The sequence below is a fragment of the Macrotis lagotis genome, chromosome 1, assembly GCF_037893015.1.
Source record: "Macrotis lagotis isolate mMagLag1 chromosome 1, bilby.v1.9.chrom.fasta, whole genome shotgun sequence".
NCBI classification, from domain to species: Eukaryota; Metazoa; Chordata; class Mammalia; order Peramelemorphia; family Peramelidae; genus Macrotis; species Macrotis lagotis.
This window is the reverse complement of record NC_133658.1, coordinates 767,366,158-767,382,337: the sequence shown is the minus strand read 5'-3', so window position 1 is coordinate 767,382,337 and position 16,180 is coordinate 767,366,158. Positions and strand designations below refer to the sequence as shown.

General features: G+C 38.0%; 1 protein-coding gene and 1 long non-coding RNA gene across 3 annotated transcripts in view; one reads left to right on the top strand and one right to left on the bottom strand.

Annotated features, from left to right (window-relative positions):
• Window positions 1-16,180, top strand: part of MAML2 (mastermind like transcriptional coactivator 2) — a 423,011-nt gene that overhangs the window by 323,812 nt on the left and 83,019 nt on the right. The window lies entirely within an intron of this gene.
• LOC141508155 (uncharacterized) lies at window positions 2,770-12,740 on the bottom strand. 2 transcript variants are annotated; one of them, XR_012474355.1, is made up of 3 exons: window positions 12,594-12,740; window positions 7,775-7,850; window positions 2,770-3,719 (listed from the first exon to the last, which is right to left on the bottom strand). It is a non-coding gene; the product is annotated as an uncharacterized LOC141508155 (long non-coding RNA). The 2 variants fall into 2 exon arrangements; XR_012474354.1 differs by lacking the exon at window positions 2,770-3,719 and adding an exon at window positions 5,135-5,939.

Sequence of the window (16,180 nt, the reverse complement as noted above, 5' to 3'; positions counted from 1 at the left end):
TTTTAGTATTAAGTCATTTATCAGTCATATTCAACTCTTTGCAACCTATCTGGGGGTCTTTTTGGCAGAGATACTGGAATGGTATGTCATTTCCTTCTCTGGCTCAGTTTCAGATGAGGAAACTGAGGCAAAGAAGGTTAGGTGACTTGCCCAGGGTCATACAGCTACTAAATATTTTTGATCATTAGAACTCAGGAAGGTGAGTCTTTCTGACTCCAAGCCCAGCACTCTATGAACTGGGCCATCTAATGAGCCCAAAAATTAAATGAATACAAAACAAGTCATATCAGAGCAAATGCTCAGATGCACAAGGAAGTGAGTTCAAATACAAATGGATAAAACGTGACCCCATGGAGCTACTCAAATTGTTTTCTTGAAAGAAATGTTTTGGGGGTTCAAATCTAGGAAATTAAAGTGCCTTCTAAATAGTGTAGTCCATGTATGTAACTCTTTGATTGGAAGAACTAACCTAAGATAAGGAGACTAGTTATTCTACTTTCATGTAATTAAGTTTTTGACCTGGCCTAAGTGGTTATAAATTCTAGAAAATGTTGCCACAGTAGAATCACCAGGCTCAGAAAACTGAAATATTTTGTGAATGATCATGACTAAACTAGGCTGATAATTCACCAACTATTTCATAACTGGTAAGGCTTAGACCCAGAAAAGGGGCCCTTCTAGCCACTTGACCCCAATATAGTTCAAATGAAACCTAGCTTGAAAACCAACTACCCTGGGACTGAAGAGAAGGCAGAGCAGCAGTTTCTTTCTAAAAGCATGATAATTTTACAATAATAATATGCTCCTCTCACCTTCCCAGAATTAGGAGAATGTAATCTCTTTGAGGTCAGGAACTATTTTTTTCAATTTGTCTTTGTATACAGAAGGCCTAGCAGAGTGCTTAAAATAAAGCAGGTGTTTTATAAACACTAGTTGGGTTGGAGTAGCTCTTCTATTCCTTCTCTTTACTTCTCCCCTCCCAATATTCTTTACTCCCTCTTCATCATCACATATTATTAGTAATATTAAATTTATTTAAATTTTATATTATAGAACATAATGATATATTTATATTATTAAACCTTAAGTTATTAGTGTAAATATTCTGGAAAGCAATTTGGATTTACTCAAATAAAGTGTTAAAAAGTGTCCCAAAAATTATACTGCTATGCCAAAAAAAAATGCATCAAAATATTTTTGGCAGCACTTTTGATAGGAATGATCTAGAAAGAAGATGCCTTTCAATTAGGGAATGGCTAACAAATTGTGGGGCATGAATGTAATGAAATATTACTGTATAGTGAAAAGCAGGGAAGATAATGAATACAGAGAAACAGAAAAACTTATAAGAACTGATGCAGGGTAAAGTAAACAAGGCCCAGAAAAAACAGCATTCACATGAACTTTCAACAATGTAAATGACTAGCTGAACTAGGTGGCACAGTGGATAGAGCACCTGCCCTGGAGTCAGGAGTACCTGTGTTCAAATTCAACCTCAGACACTTAATAATTACCTAGATGTGTGGCCTTGGGCAAGCCACAACCCCATTTGCCTTGCAAAAGCCTAAAAAAAATGTAAATGACTGAACAGCAGCCCCTAGACAATTGAAACAGAAAGCAGCAGAATTACAAAGAATAAGCATGGCACTAAAGAAGAGAAGAGAGAAGCTTCATCAATTCTTTCCAACTGGGAGGCACTTAGGCAAAGACAGAGTGTCTTTTTGGTCTTTTTTTCCAATGTATCCATTTTTGCTGGGTTGTTTTCTCTTCTTCCTCTTTTTTCTTATTTATTAATTTAAAAAATATTCTTTGGGACAGCTAGATGGCACAGTGGATAGCGCACTGGCCCTGGAGTCAGGAGAACCTGAGACTGGCCTCAGACACTTAATAATTATCTGGTTGTGTGGCTTTGGGCAAGTCACTTAACTCCATTGCCTTGAAAATAACTAAATAAACAAACAAACAAACAAATAAATAAATAAACATATTCTTTATTATTTGAGATGGCTTTCTGGGGAGGAAGAGTTGGAATAATGGGAAAAAATAAAGCAATGTTAAAGCAAAAGATGCTAATTAGACTTTATTTTTAAAAGAAAATCAATGTTTAAAAATTTTAAAGAACAAACATCCCCAAAGAGGAAATATGAGAAAACATCTCATCCTTTGCCTTTTCCCTTGCAGAGGTGAGTAGATATTGCATATGTCTTTTTTTTATCATATCGATCAGTTTTGTTGACTTTTTCTTCTTATTGCTCATTTTTTTTTAGGTTTTTGCAAGGCAAATGGGGTTAAGTGGCTTGCCCAAGGCCACACAGCTAGGTAATTATTAAGTGTCTGAGACCAGATTTGAACCCAGGTACTCCTGACTACAAGGCAGGTGCTTTAGCCACTACACCACCTAGCCGCCCTGCTCATTTTCTTTTTTAAAAAAGAATTCTTTATTATAAGAGATAGGTTTATGCAAGGAAGAGGAGGAAAGGGATACAAAAAGAAATCTAGGTGATGGAAAAATAAAATTTAGAAAAATAGTATTTGAATAATTTAAAACATTTTTAAGACTATAGTCAGATCAGCTGGTGACACAGTAGATAGAGCATAGTCCCAAAGGAAGAAAGACCAGACTTTAAAATTGCTCTCAGATACTTACTAGCTGCTGCTAGCTGTATGGCCCCCTGCAAGTCACTTAACCCCTATATGTATAAACCAAGAAAATGGCAAACCCCTGCAGGATCTTTGCTACAAAAACCTCATGAATAATTGGTCCTCAGGATCATGAAAAGTCAGAACAACAATGATCACTTTTTAGATGCCTCTTTTAGAAGGAGCATAAAGAAGATAAGAGACTATGCTACTAGTGATAAATGGGATACTTATGGTATGGATTAACACAAAAGAAAGAGAAAAGTGAAAGCACAATTAAATGAAAGGACCATCAGAGGAATAAAGGGTACAGTGAACCAAAAGGGTATAGGACCAAGGTTCAAGTCCCAAGTCAAGGTTCAAGTTCAAGTGAACTTGAGTGAATCACAACCTCTCTGGGTCTCAGTTTGTTATGAAATGGATATATTACACTTGATGGCCCCAGTGGTCCTTTCCAGCTTTAGATCCATAATCCTTAGAAAGTTATGGAGAAATAAAGATGATTGGGGAGAAGAAATATATTGAAACTACCCCTTAAGTGTCAGTTATTGAAGCATTCTTAGAATACAGTTAGCATCTTGTGGCCTTGTCTGAGACACATCCTATGCAGTCAAAAAGAACTTGCCCACATTTTTTTTAATGGAAAGCCTTTTGCCTCCCACATGTAGCAGTTGAATTGATTTCTGAATGGTAGCCTATATATACAGTTGAGAACTAGAGAGATAATTAATTCTGAGGTGGAAACAGATTAGACTTGTGAATGAACAAAGCTTCTGAAACTGAGATGGCTAAGATATATTTTGTAACCATTTTATATTTTCAACATATATGGCAATAATTTTTAGACCCCCCTTCTCATTCTTCTTATCTGAGGATTCCATCTTGCATATTAGTAGATATAAACATTCTGAATTACAAGTAACCACCACTTTGCCATCTTCAAGGTGTGGTGGTTTCATACATGGTTGATTAGTTGGTTGGATGTTGTCCTTCATTCTCAAAGAGGACCAAAACAGCATCAAATCTTCAAGAAGTTGTGTTTTTTTGCAAACATAGTAAGAATACAATTTCTTTACAGCCTGTAAGTAGAAACAAGTAAAAATTTCATTTTTGAAAAAGACCATGACATCAGGGAGGCAATGTCATGACAAACAAATGAAATGGATTTGAGTGAGGGGATGCTGTGCTAAGTCACTAGCCTCACTTTCTCCTCCAGAGTCATGTGAGTCCAGTGGCCAGATGTGAAAATCAGGAAACACAAGAGAGTAGGAACAATTTGGGGTGGGGAGTGAGTGGCAGTAATTTGTTCAAGTTTGGTGGGTTTTTTTTTTTTATCAAAAATGACACTGAATGAAAGGGGGAAGAATTTCAACTTGATCTAAAAAGATTTTCTTCATGACACAGTGGAAAGAGTGATATCGTAGAACAAATACAACATTCTGCTCCTTTACCCATCTCCCTACTTTTTTATTGAAAGGAGAGAAGTATGCTTACAATCTATTTTCCAGAACTAAAGTTGATTACTAAAATTACACAAAGTTTCAATCCCCTTCTTTTAAAAAGAATCAAAACCCACTCCTGTAACTTCCCATTTATAGGACCTTGATCAAGTCATATAATCTCCTTTGTCCTCAGTTTCCTTATCTATAAAGTGAATAGATTGCCTTTGATGCTCTCTGAGGTCTTTTCTAGATGATGACTCTACCAATAGATGGTCTCTAAGAGTCCTCTCAGCACTAAATCTATGGTATTCTGGTCTCATTGTAAACCTTTTGAATAATGTAACTATGGTAGAGCATTATATGTCAAACCTTGCCACATACATGCTCTGAATGAAAAAAAAATGTGAATTTCAAGTCAGGAAAAAAGTCTACCTTTTTGGAGATGGAATGAGAATATCTAGTTGAATTCTTTCATTTCAGAGATTAATAAATTGATGCATAGAGAGATTAGATAACTTCATTGGAGCATAGATTTAACATCAGAAATGACCAAGGAGGGGGTGGCTAGGTGGATAGATCACGGGCCCTGGAGTCAGGAGTACCTGAGTTCAAATCCAGCCTCAGATACTTAATTATTACCTAGCTGTGTGGCCTTGGGCAAGCCACTTAACTTGCATAATCTAAAAAAAATAAATGACCAAGGAGACCTCCAGGCCAGTTGATAGTAGTGGAAAGAGCATTAGCATCAAGTCATTAATCTCAGGTCTTAATTCTGTTCCTAACTAGTTATGCCACTGTATTGAATCCAGATATCTTCTATAAATCTTAGAGCAGCTAGCCAGTTCATTGGAAAGTGTGCCAAACCTGAAGACAGTCTGATTTCAAATCTGCCTGCTTACTAGCTAAGTAACTCTGGCCAAGTCTCTTATACCTGTTTATCTCGGTTTCTTCATCTGTAAAATGAGCAAGAAATGGGCATGGCAGACCACTCTAGTATCTTTCCCAAGAAAACCCCAAATTGGGTCAAGAAGCATTAGACATGACTGAAATGGTTGAACATCTGTAGATCACAATTCTCTCATCTTAAAAGTGGAGGGTTGGGGCAGCTAGGTGGTGCAGTGGATAGAGCACCGACCCTGGAGTCAGGAGTATCTGAGTTCAAATCCGACCTCAGATACTTATTACCTAGCTATGTGGTCTTAGGCAAACCACTTAACCCCATTTGCCTTGCAAAAAGAAAAAAAAACTAAAAAAAAGTGGAGGGTTAAGTTAGGTCTTTATCTGAAATCTGTGAAAAATGGGTGATAGTCTACATTTTGAAGTATTTCATCAAAGAGTCAGAAGTTTAGAACTGGAAGGAATCTTTAAGATCATCTAGTTCAATTCTCTTTTCTAACAATGAGGAAAACGAAGTTCAGAAGAAGTCAGAGATTTCTCAAAATCACATATAGCCAGGATTTGAATCCAAGTTCAGATTTAGAGCATTTTCTTTTGTAATATGTTGCCTCAACTTCTTAGTAAAGGTAGATATTAAAAGTTGTGGCCCATAGTCACAGAATTCACAAAAGAAATGGCCATTGTGTGGTCTGACTTAGAGAGTCACGTTAAGTCTTATTAATCATTTATATCCTAGATTAAATGAATTTATCAGAGAAGAAGTTTATGAATAGGAGGAGCATAGGGATACTAAGAACAGGGTACCTGCAGGAGTGGAACAAGTAATAGCATAGCAAAAACAAAACCCCCACAAACCTAGCAACATGGTACTTTGTGGAAATAGCACTGTATCTGGAATCATCAATCCTGTTCTCTTCCTTGTAACCTGTGGAATAATAGACAGGTTCTGTGTGTCTCTTTCTGTAAAAGAAGAGGGTTGGAACTCTGAGGAATTTTAACAGCCAGCCTTGGTCCTAGAATACAGATGATAAAACATCCTTCCTTCTTTTCCATAGAAAGCCATAGGAGCAGAATGTTACATATATTGTAAGAAGATATCACTGCGATCTGAAGTTTCTTTAACTACCTTTATTTTAAAGGAGAGATAGGGGAGGGATGCTACATACAGAACAGGCTGCAGTGGCAAAGAGGACATTTATAAAACTTTTATTTTAAAAAGAGTTGACCTAAATGATTTCTGAGGTCCCTCTAACTCTTAATCATGTACTCATAGGACCTAAAGCTCTCTGAAAGCTCTCTTAATGTCTTTCACAGAGCCCACCTTAAGTGGGACTTCTGCTTTACAATGAAGTCACATTCATCCTTATTATATGGTGTTGCATTTTTAGACTTAACAGCCTCATCATCTGTAAATGCAGATTAGAATGATTGAATCACAGAATATTAGAGACTGGGAGGCCCTCAAAGCTCATCCAGTCCAAAGCTCCTCTTTTTCTAGAGGTGAAATAACTTTCCAAAGGTTCCACTAATAAGAGAGACCATGACTCCTGACTTCCAACAGAGTGCTCTTTTCACTATGTCATAAACTCTTAACAAACAAAGCATAAGGAATTTAGTCTTTTTTAGGGCAAGAACCTGCAGCACTTTTATTTTTCCCCTCCCAAAAAGGATTGCAACACTCCTACTTTGCTGAGATAAGCCATCTTCCCTCACCTTTTCACATGGCTGCCTTTGTTTTTCCAGTTTCATGGGGAAAGATGACTTACTCCTTGGAAATCTTATTTGGCCTTTTATTTAGACAAAGTGATCTTTTAAACGGATCCAGAGTTTCATTTTGGAAGATGACTCAATTTCACCCCAGCACATCATAAGACCAATGTTTACCAAGTTAGTTGTTTAAATCTTGTCCAAGGCTGGCTTACATGGGCTCTTCCTTTGTCTCTATCTCTCTCCTGCTCTCCTTTGTGTTTGACACAAAGGAATGGGGGCCCCCAGGATCATCTGGAGATGGATCAGTTGTATTCATGTGAGGGGTTTACAAAGGCAAGGGGGGTAAAGGTGCCACTGAGCCTTACAAGTCCTTCAATCACACCCGTGTCTTCATACTCAGTGAAAAGGGATGGGGTTCCTGAGTGTCACTCTCAACAAAGCTTTGTCTATTCATTCACTGGCCACTTCTCTGAAGTAATGGCCTTTTTTGCCTGCCTTTCTCCTGAATTGGAGAATTGTCTTTTTTCTTAGTCCCACAGTTAATGCTCTGATCCTAGCCAGTGGTTTAGCTGCACTAGTAGAATTTTAAAGATAGATTCAGATCATACCTAGGATTTTGTTTTCTTTTAACTGAGCTTTCTGGAAATGATGCCTTCCCTAAAAAAAAAAACAGTCTGAATATTCAAGATGTCAGAGAGAATGAAAGAGGAAAAGGGCTCTCTGGGACAAAAACAGAAAGACTCCTGGATATGCTCTTTCTACTTATGTTCTAATGCTTCTCAGACTGCCTTTTCCCACCCATCATGTGCAAAAATCAATTTGGAAAAGGAAAATAAAGAATGTTATTTTGTGAAAATTTGGTCTGCCCCTGAGCTTGAAACAGAATTTTTGACTTTTGAGACAGGCGCCATCTGCTGGAGGTTTAGGGTATTGTCCCATGGAACTGTAGAAGCTCCAGTCCTTTCTAATCACATGCTTAATGAATGTCTGATCATTAATTCAAATGAACAGCAATTTCTGACATCAAAGCACAGTGTGGTCTATTGCTGCTGAATATTTATGGCTTTTAAAATACATTTTCATACCTGGAAGGAGAGTGAAGGCGGAGGACAAGGGGTTGGCTTTCCTCTTCACATGTCATCCTAGATCACTAAACATCATCTGGTTAGCCAGTGGTTATATAAAAACAGAGCAAATAAGTGATCATTTTCAGAAAAAAAATGATGGCTTTGTTTTTAAAGCACATGGAAAAGGTAGAAACATAATAAATGAAAGAAAAAAGGAAAGCAGAAGGAGGTGCCTTAGGAAAGAAATGAGAACATTATTAAACAGAGATATGCAGTAACAAAAAGTATATCAAATTTAAAACACATGTGAGAAATAAAGCTAAGCTAAATAGATAATTATGTCTTTGGACTGGTCTTTTCTACATAGAAGATCATGACTTTAACATCTTTTCTCCCCCCCCCCCTCACATTTCCACCACAAATTCACTGTTGGAGCAGCAGCTACATAGGGAATGCTATAGTTGGCTTCCTTGAGAAATGCTACACAGTGGCCCAGTGATACCAGATATCTCCACTCTGTGAGGGGAAAACTCACTGGAAGACATTCTCAGAAAAATCTGATGATCACCAGTAGAGAGAACATCCCGAAACCATATCTTTCAAAGCATCTGTAGCCAAAGAGAACAAAGCCAGGTTTGGGAGAGGAGACTATGACAACAGAATAAATCAGCTGACACCAGGTAGACTGTGCAAAAAGAGTGAGACCCTCAGTCATAGAGATACACACACACACACACACACACACACACACACACACACACCCCTGCAACTCCATGAGAATGGAGATGACAAGTTTGCTTCAAGAGATGTGGTATTTTGTCTCATTAACAAGACCTACACAGGATAATGAGGTTTTTTTTTTCCTTTTTCAGATGAAATATAGAATAGTACTCAACCCCTGACATTTCTCACATGCTTCCCATCATGAGGAAACTGGAAATGTGGGCACAAAAGTTGCCTGCTCTAGCTCAGTCTCTGAGTCACATATAAACATATAGGCCAAGAAGAGGAAAGAGGCAAGCAAAATATCAAACAGATGAGAAAAGAAAGGGAAAGAGATTTCCAGACATATTAAGAATTTTCCTGTGTTCCTTCTCAGTCTGTTAACTTCTAACATCAGCCATTACTGAGGATCCCATTTACCCTGGCCTTTGGTTTCTAAATGGAGAGCAGCATTATGTAATTGTCCTAATGAGGTAATAGAAACATAAGAGCAAAGGCAAGCTTGATAGAGTTGCCTCCACATTCATCTTCTGCTGCTTTGGTTTGTTCTTGCTTGTATCCCCTCTGCCAGCTCTCCTCCCTCCTTCCCCAACTGGCTGAGTCTTGAGTCCCAGAGGACATCTCGTTGGCTATTATTTATAATAAGTCGTCCTCCTCTTGGCAAGATGAAGAACAGCTGCTGGTATATTCTCTGACACAAAGACCAACTTCCTTCTTTTGCCCTGGGTGTTTGGAAGTCAGTCTGGGAAGAAGAGCAATTTATAGTGGTGTTACAGCACCTCTATTTTCTTTTTGTTTATTTATATGCCTTCCATTTCTGTCTAGGATTTCTGGAATAATCAAAATCACTCCACAGCCAGTATCTTTTCTTTCTGGGGAATCTTTGGTGACATTTGAAGGTATTTTCCTTCATGAAGTCAGACATTTTGGAAATCTCTGTTGAAGGGTGTGGCAGGCACATCTTCCTTGATAGCTATGGGAGTTTTTAATATTTTTTGTTTTTAAAGTTGTGAGTCAATAAACATTCTCAATGAGCAGACTTCCATATTGCATAAGCATCAAACAGTGACAGTTGAGTATATGAGGCTACAATTTAATGTGTAGCTTTGGGTAGAAGGATGGGGTCAACTATATTTATAGCCCTCTTTGGCATCCAAAATATAAATTCTCTGCTCAGGTAGAGTCCAGACACAATTTTCCCAAGGTTGGGCCATAGTCTAGTTCTCATTTCTGACTTGATAAACCAGAGATCTGAAACTAAAGTGATCCAAGAGTCACAACTCTAGTCATACTATCATTGATCTAGAGGTGGAAGGGACCCCAAAGGCCATCTCTTTCAACCTGATTATTTTACAGTTTAGGAAACCAAGAGTCAAATAGGCTAACTTACTTGCCCAAGGAATTTGAACTCATATCTTCTGACTTAAGAACCAGTACTCATTCTACTGTATTACATCTTGGAAGGGATTGGGGAAGCTATAGAGGCTCAAGTGGAGAGAGCATTTCTAAGCAATTCCATCTAATAAAAATGAATTTAAGCAACTATTATGTCATCAAAAAGAATTTGTTAAGTATTTACTAAGCACCTTGTCAAGCACTCTGCTAAGTGCTAGGAATACAAATAAAGGTAAAAATGTTGAGTCTGCCCTCAAGGAGTTTATATTCTTATGAAGGAGAAAACATATAAACCACTAGGTACATATTTAACATAAAGCAGATGAAATACAATCTGAGAAGGGAGAGTATTAGCATTTGGTAGTCCAAGAAAAGATATCTTTAGTAGGTGGAATTTAAATTGTATTGAAGGAAGCTCATTGTTTATCTTTCATTCTCAAAGAGGACCAATGACATCAGGAGGGTGATGTCTTGACTTGCAAATGAATTGGATTTAAGTGAGGCAGAGCTGTACAAAGTTACCAGCTCCTAGGAAAAAGGGAAAACATTTTAGGCATGTTGGGTAACCAATGCAAAATATGGGAACTGCAGTGGTATGAACTGTCAATATAAAGGTTAGTGTGGTTGGAGCATGGGGTGTATGATGCTGAATTGAGTGTGGAAAAACTGAAAAGTTAGGAAAGAGGAAGGACTTTGAATGCCAAGCACAGGAATTTATATTTGATCTTGCATGTAATAGGGAGTTATGAAGCTTTTTGAGTAGGAGAGTGACATAATAAGATTTAAGATATATTAAAAAAATCATCCTGGCAGCTAAGTGTAGGAGGGATTGGAGTGGGGAGAAAATGTAAATTTAAGGCATGGGGACCAGTTAGAGGACTATTGCAAAGTCTAGATGAAAGATGACATAGGTGAAAGACTTTCTATAGGAAACCTTTTCTAATGTCTTTTCATGGGGTGGCTAGGTGGCACAGTGGATAAAGCACTGGCCCTGGAGTCAGGAGTACCTGGGTTCAAATCCAGTCTCAGACAAGCCACTTAACCCCATTTGCCTTGCAAAAACCTAAAAAAAATCTAATGTCTTTTCATTATCCAATTCAGTCTGTACTAAATACTGGAAATATAAATATTTTTTTAAGTCAGTCCCTGGAAGCAGCTAGGTGGCACAGTGGATAAGAGCACCAGTCCTGGAGTCAGGAAGATCTGAGTTCAAATTCAGCCTCAGATGCTTACTAATTACCTGTGTGACCTTGGGCAAGTCACTTAACCCCATTACCTTGCAAAAGAAACAAACAAATAAATAAATAAAAATTAATGTCAGTCCCTGACTTCAAAGAGCTTATAACATATGAAAGAAGGAAAGAGTGGGAAGGGGAGATCAGGGGTGTCCAGGAACAGGAGTGTTTTGTTACATGTAGTTGAAACCAGGAAGAACAGCTTATGCCGATTGGAATGAACTGAGAAAGTCCAGGTTCTATCCTTCATAAAAGAAAGTTTTGGGAGGAATTTGGTACTCCATCCTCCAACCTTCTCTTCCGAAGAAAGAAGAGACTGAGAAATATAGTGTCAATGAAGGTTTGAGTTAGCAGTATGGTGAAGTGATTAGAAGTCATGATTTTAGGAAGGGCATCTTTTTCTGTGGATTTGAAACCATGCAGAGCAGTATCTCTGGAGTATCTTTCTTCAGTTGATTTTTTCTAGTTTATATTGGAAAATGTCTTGTGTTGATTTGATTTTCAGGCAGTACATCCTGTTGCCTAACACTTTGTTTTCTCATATTATAATTAACTACCACAGTTATATTTGTAAATCTTATAACATAATACAAATGGGAATTATTATTTTCACCAGAAATTTCAAGGTTTTTAGATTTAGAACAATAAGAAATCTTAGAGTTCATAGAGTTCCACATCCTTATGGATTATTAAACTAAGACCAAGAGACAAGTGAATTGCTTCTTACAAGATTACATAAATTCTAAGAAGCGAGCTGTTTTGAACCCATCTCTTTTTATTCCAGTCCAACATTCTTTCCCCAGTACCACAATACTCTGTGGAATAGATAATTTTTAGCATTGAGGTAAGATGGAGAAGTTGGATAACTGCCTAGCTTCTCCGGAGTCAGCTCTTACAGAGTGGCTATAATTGTGATTTTAAAATATTTTGATCTCTTAGGACAGATAAACCTAGTAGAATATAGGGTTTGTTGAAGATACAGGTGCTCTTCTCAGTCCCACCACATACAATCATCTAAATCTCCCTGAGTCTCAATTTCCTTATATGCAAAATGATTAAATTGCTTCATAGATCATCTCTAATCTTTTAGTCCCTCCTAGATCTGAAAGTCTTTGATCTATTAAGACAATATATATTATTTTTTGATCATGTATCCTCACTTTACCCAGTGTGGGTTTATCAAGGATTGACTGATGAAAAGTGAGGGGTTTTTTTGTTTGTTTGTTTGGGGGGGGTAGGTTTTTGCAAGGCAAATGGGGTTAAGTGGCTTGCCCAAGGCCACACAGCTAGGTAATTATTAAGTTTCTGAGGTCAGATTTGAACCCAGGTACTCCTGACTTCAGGGCTAGTGCTCTATCCACTGCGCCACCTAGCTGCCCCAAAAAGTGAGTTTAAGGAAGAAAAATAATTGATCTGTGGTTGAGGTCTATGACAGGTGAGGCCTTTAGTGTCTAAGCCTAAATTCCTAACTAGCACGTCCTAACCTTCTGACTTGCCATGAGGATCAGCCCTGGAGATTTCAGTTGCTGACAAGAGAAGCTAGAAGTCTTCTTAATAGAATACCAGAATCAGAACCCCTCATTTAGAAGGAACTTCAGAATCCCTGTCCCCTTGTTCCTCTTTTTTGCTGTAGTGAGAAACTGCCCCCTTTGTGAAGTCATAGTCATCTCTATCTTTCAACCTTACTTCATATCTCATTTCTGCCTTCCCAGAGTGGCAAAGTGCAAATTTGACCACGTCAATAGCCTACTCAGTAAATTCTAGTGGCTGCCTATCACCTCTAGAATCAAATATAAATTTCTTTGTTTGGCTTTCAAAAAACTTTTCATAATCTGACCCCTTCCTATCATTCCAGTCTTTTAATACCCTCCTTCCCTCCACACTTCCTTTTGTATGTCTCACCAGTACCTTAAACTCAACTCCTCATCTTTTTTCTCCAACCCTGCTTCTTTTCCTGACTGCCCTGTTTCTATCAGAAGCATGGTAGCTTCACTAGTGTCTCTCATGTCCAAAACCTTACTGATTTCTTTGACCTTTCTTCTCTCTTCTACATCTAGTCACAAGCCATATAGTTTCAACTCTGAAAGATATCCTCTTTTCTCCTCACCATATTCACCAATATCACAGGACCCTCCATTGGACTGTTACTGAAGATTCATAATCAATATTTCTACATCTAAATTCCTTCCTCCCTGCCTCAAATCCATTCTTCATTCATTCTGCCAAATTAGTTTTCTTTATGCAAGGGTCTGTTCATGACTATGCTCTGGCCAAAAACCTTTCATGATTCTCTATTTGCAAGCAAAGTTCAAACTCTTTAACCCATTACTTAAGGCTCTTCACAATCAAGCATCACTTTATCTTCCTTTCCCAATTTCTCACTATTCTCCATCCATCATGTTCTCCATAATCTAACAAAATTAGTCTTCTAACCATTTCCATATCTGTTTTGTCATATTCTATAGATTCTTGGGTTTCTATCTGTCCATGGGTCAAAAAACAGAAATTACTTACATGACCTCAGCACAGCAGAATAGAGCTGATATATAGAGATAAAATTAGTCAATCTTTGAGAGTAGTCACCATCCACGTTTCCATATTTTGGGGGAGAATGAGAAAGAATGGATAAGTAAGGGCATAGTAGAGCAACATAACTATAATGGTCCCTTGAATGTTAATTCTGTATGTCCTTGAATGTTATTCCTCTAAGAAAGATAGTCATAAAGTAATGGAAATTATTTGTATTCTCCAGGTACCTACATAGGGGTTTGTGATTGAGATCTATGCTTTTCCAGAGTAGAGACAAATACCATTAAAAAGAGATATGAGTAATGGTAATATACATCACAGACTCAACCTAGAATGCCTATCTGATCCTCTATGATTAAACACAATGCTTGGTCCCAAAGAAGAGGATGTTTAGGGGCGGGTAGATGGTACAGTGGCTAGAGCACCGGCCGCCGTGGAGTCAGGGCCTGAGTTCAAATTCGGCCTCAGACACCTAGCTGTGTGACCTTGGGAAAGTCACTTAACCCTTGCCTTGCCAAGAAAGAGGAGGATATTTGGTGATGGGGATATGAGATTGTGGCAAATTGTTGAATCATTGAATTCTAACCCAGCCTAAAAACTCCATCTCAAATGTCACCTCCTTCTTATTGTATTTCTAAGTCAGTAATGATAATTCCTTTTCAAACTTCACATAGTAGTCTATATCTTAGAGCTCCTTCATTTATATCTCACCATTGGACTGAAAGCTTCATGAAGACAGAAATTATATAATCTTAGTCAGTCAATATACATTTATTGAGTTCCTGCCACATGTGAGGAGACCCTATTCTAAGGACTGAAAATACAAAGAAAGGCGAAATATGGTACTTGTTCTCAAGGAGCTCACACTCCAGTGGGGAAAGACAATAAATAAAAAGCTGTAAAGAAGGATAGAGAGAAGGAAGGAAGAAAAGGATACCTGGAGCAGGGGACATAGTCCTGTGCCAGGTGAGAAATAGAGATAACTGCTCTGAGCCCCTCCTTCCCTGGAGGAAATGAGAGGAACTTTCTCATGGGTGCATACCCTCCACTCTCTCCATCCAACTGGAAAGAGGAAGTTACTGAAGAGGTGTGAAACTCGGAATTGATAAGAGCAAGGTGGACTGAGCACTGGCTTTGGAGCTGGGAGGACAAGAGTTCAAATATGGCCTCAGACACTTAATGCTTACTAAGCTGTGTGACCTTGGGCAAGTCACTTAACTTTTTACCTTGCAAAAATTAAAAAAAAATTGGTATGATCTTGCAGGAAGATGAGTTTCTAGAGATAATGGTGAAATACAGGTAAACATTCAGATGGGAAATTATTTAATCTTTGTAATTTTTCTTAGCACCTAGCAAAGCCCTCTACACATTTTTGATTCAGATCTATGGGTTCATTAATGTGGGGAAATTCCCTCTGACAATGCATATCAGAAAAGTCCCTAGTATCATATTCTTCAGTTTCCCTGGGGTTGCTTAGAGGTTTAGAAATTTGTCTAGCCTGTATAGATCAGGGATGGGCCTTGAACACAGGACTTCCTCATTCCAAGACTTGTTGTGTCCCTCCACTAAAGTACAATGCCTTGTTTAAATGTTTTTTGAATAAATGTTATCTTTCCTGCATCCCTAGAGCATTTTGGAGGAGTAATTTTTCTATAGTACATGACCCTTATCAGTGTTATGCACCAATTGATCCTTTGTTATACTCTCACAAATAGATGTTAAGCCCTGGAAGGTTATCTTTGTAGTTCCCTCATTAGTGTCTTACATACCCACCCAATGATTTTGTGTGGAATCAAATTAAAGTTAATGGTTCAAAAAAAATCTGTAGTTTCTTTGGGTGGGTGCTCCCTCTCAAAACAAAAGCAAACCCCCTCAGACACTTAATAATTACCTAGCTGTGTGACCTTGGGCAAGTCACTTAACCCCATTGCCTTGCAAAGACTTAAAAAACAAACAAACCAGCAAAAACAAAAGCAAACCTCTCCAGGAACTATTAGACAATCTTAATGTGTATTTGTGACCTAATATATCATTGCCTGTTGACCAATCTACTCCAGACTTATGTTGATCTTCAAATAATGGCAGCATATTGCTTAACCAGTAATAAAATCTTTGCCATTTGTGAGGTTTGCCAGGGTTTATGATCTGCTGGAACCAACTTGGAGAACCCCAGGTCAACTTTTCTCCATTCATGATAAGACACTTATGTAGTTTTTTTGGTGAAATAAGCTGAATGTTTTCCTCCCTTCCCTCTTCACCTCAAATTGTTTGCAATTTAAGGAACATTTTTAATGTACTCTATTAAGTAAAATTCCAATAAAGTAAGCATCACTATTTATTCCCTACCTAACTCCTACCAGATTAATTGAATTATTATTACACATTTCTGTCAGTAGGAATCAGGAGCTTTGCTAAGTATGGGAGGCCAGCCTTACTAGACACTCATTTTCATTTCATCTGCTGGTGAATTACCACACCATAGTTTCTTGTGCTGATTATATGCTGATTATATGAGGGGTTTTTGGTTAGTTTTTTTGGGGGG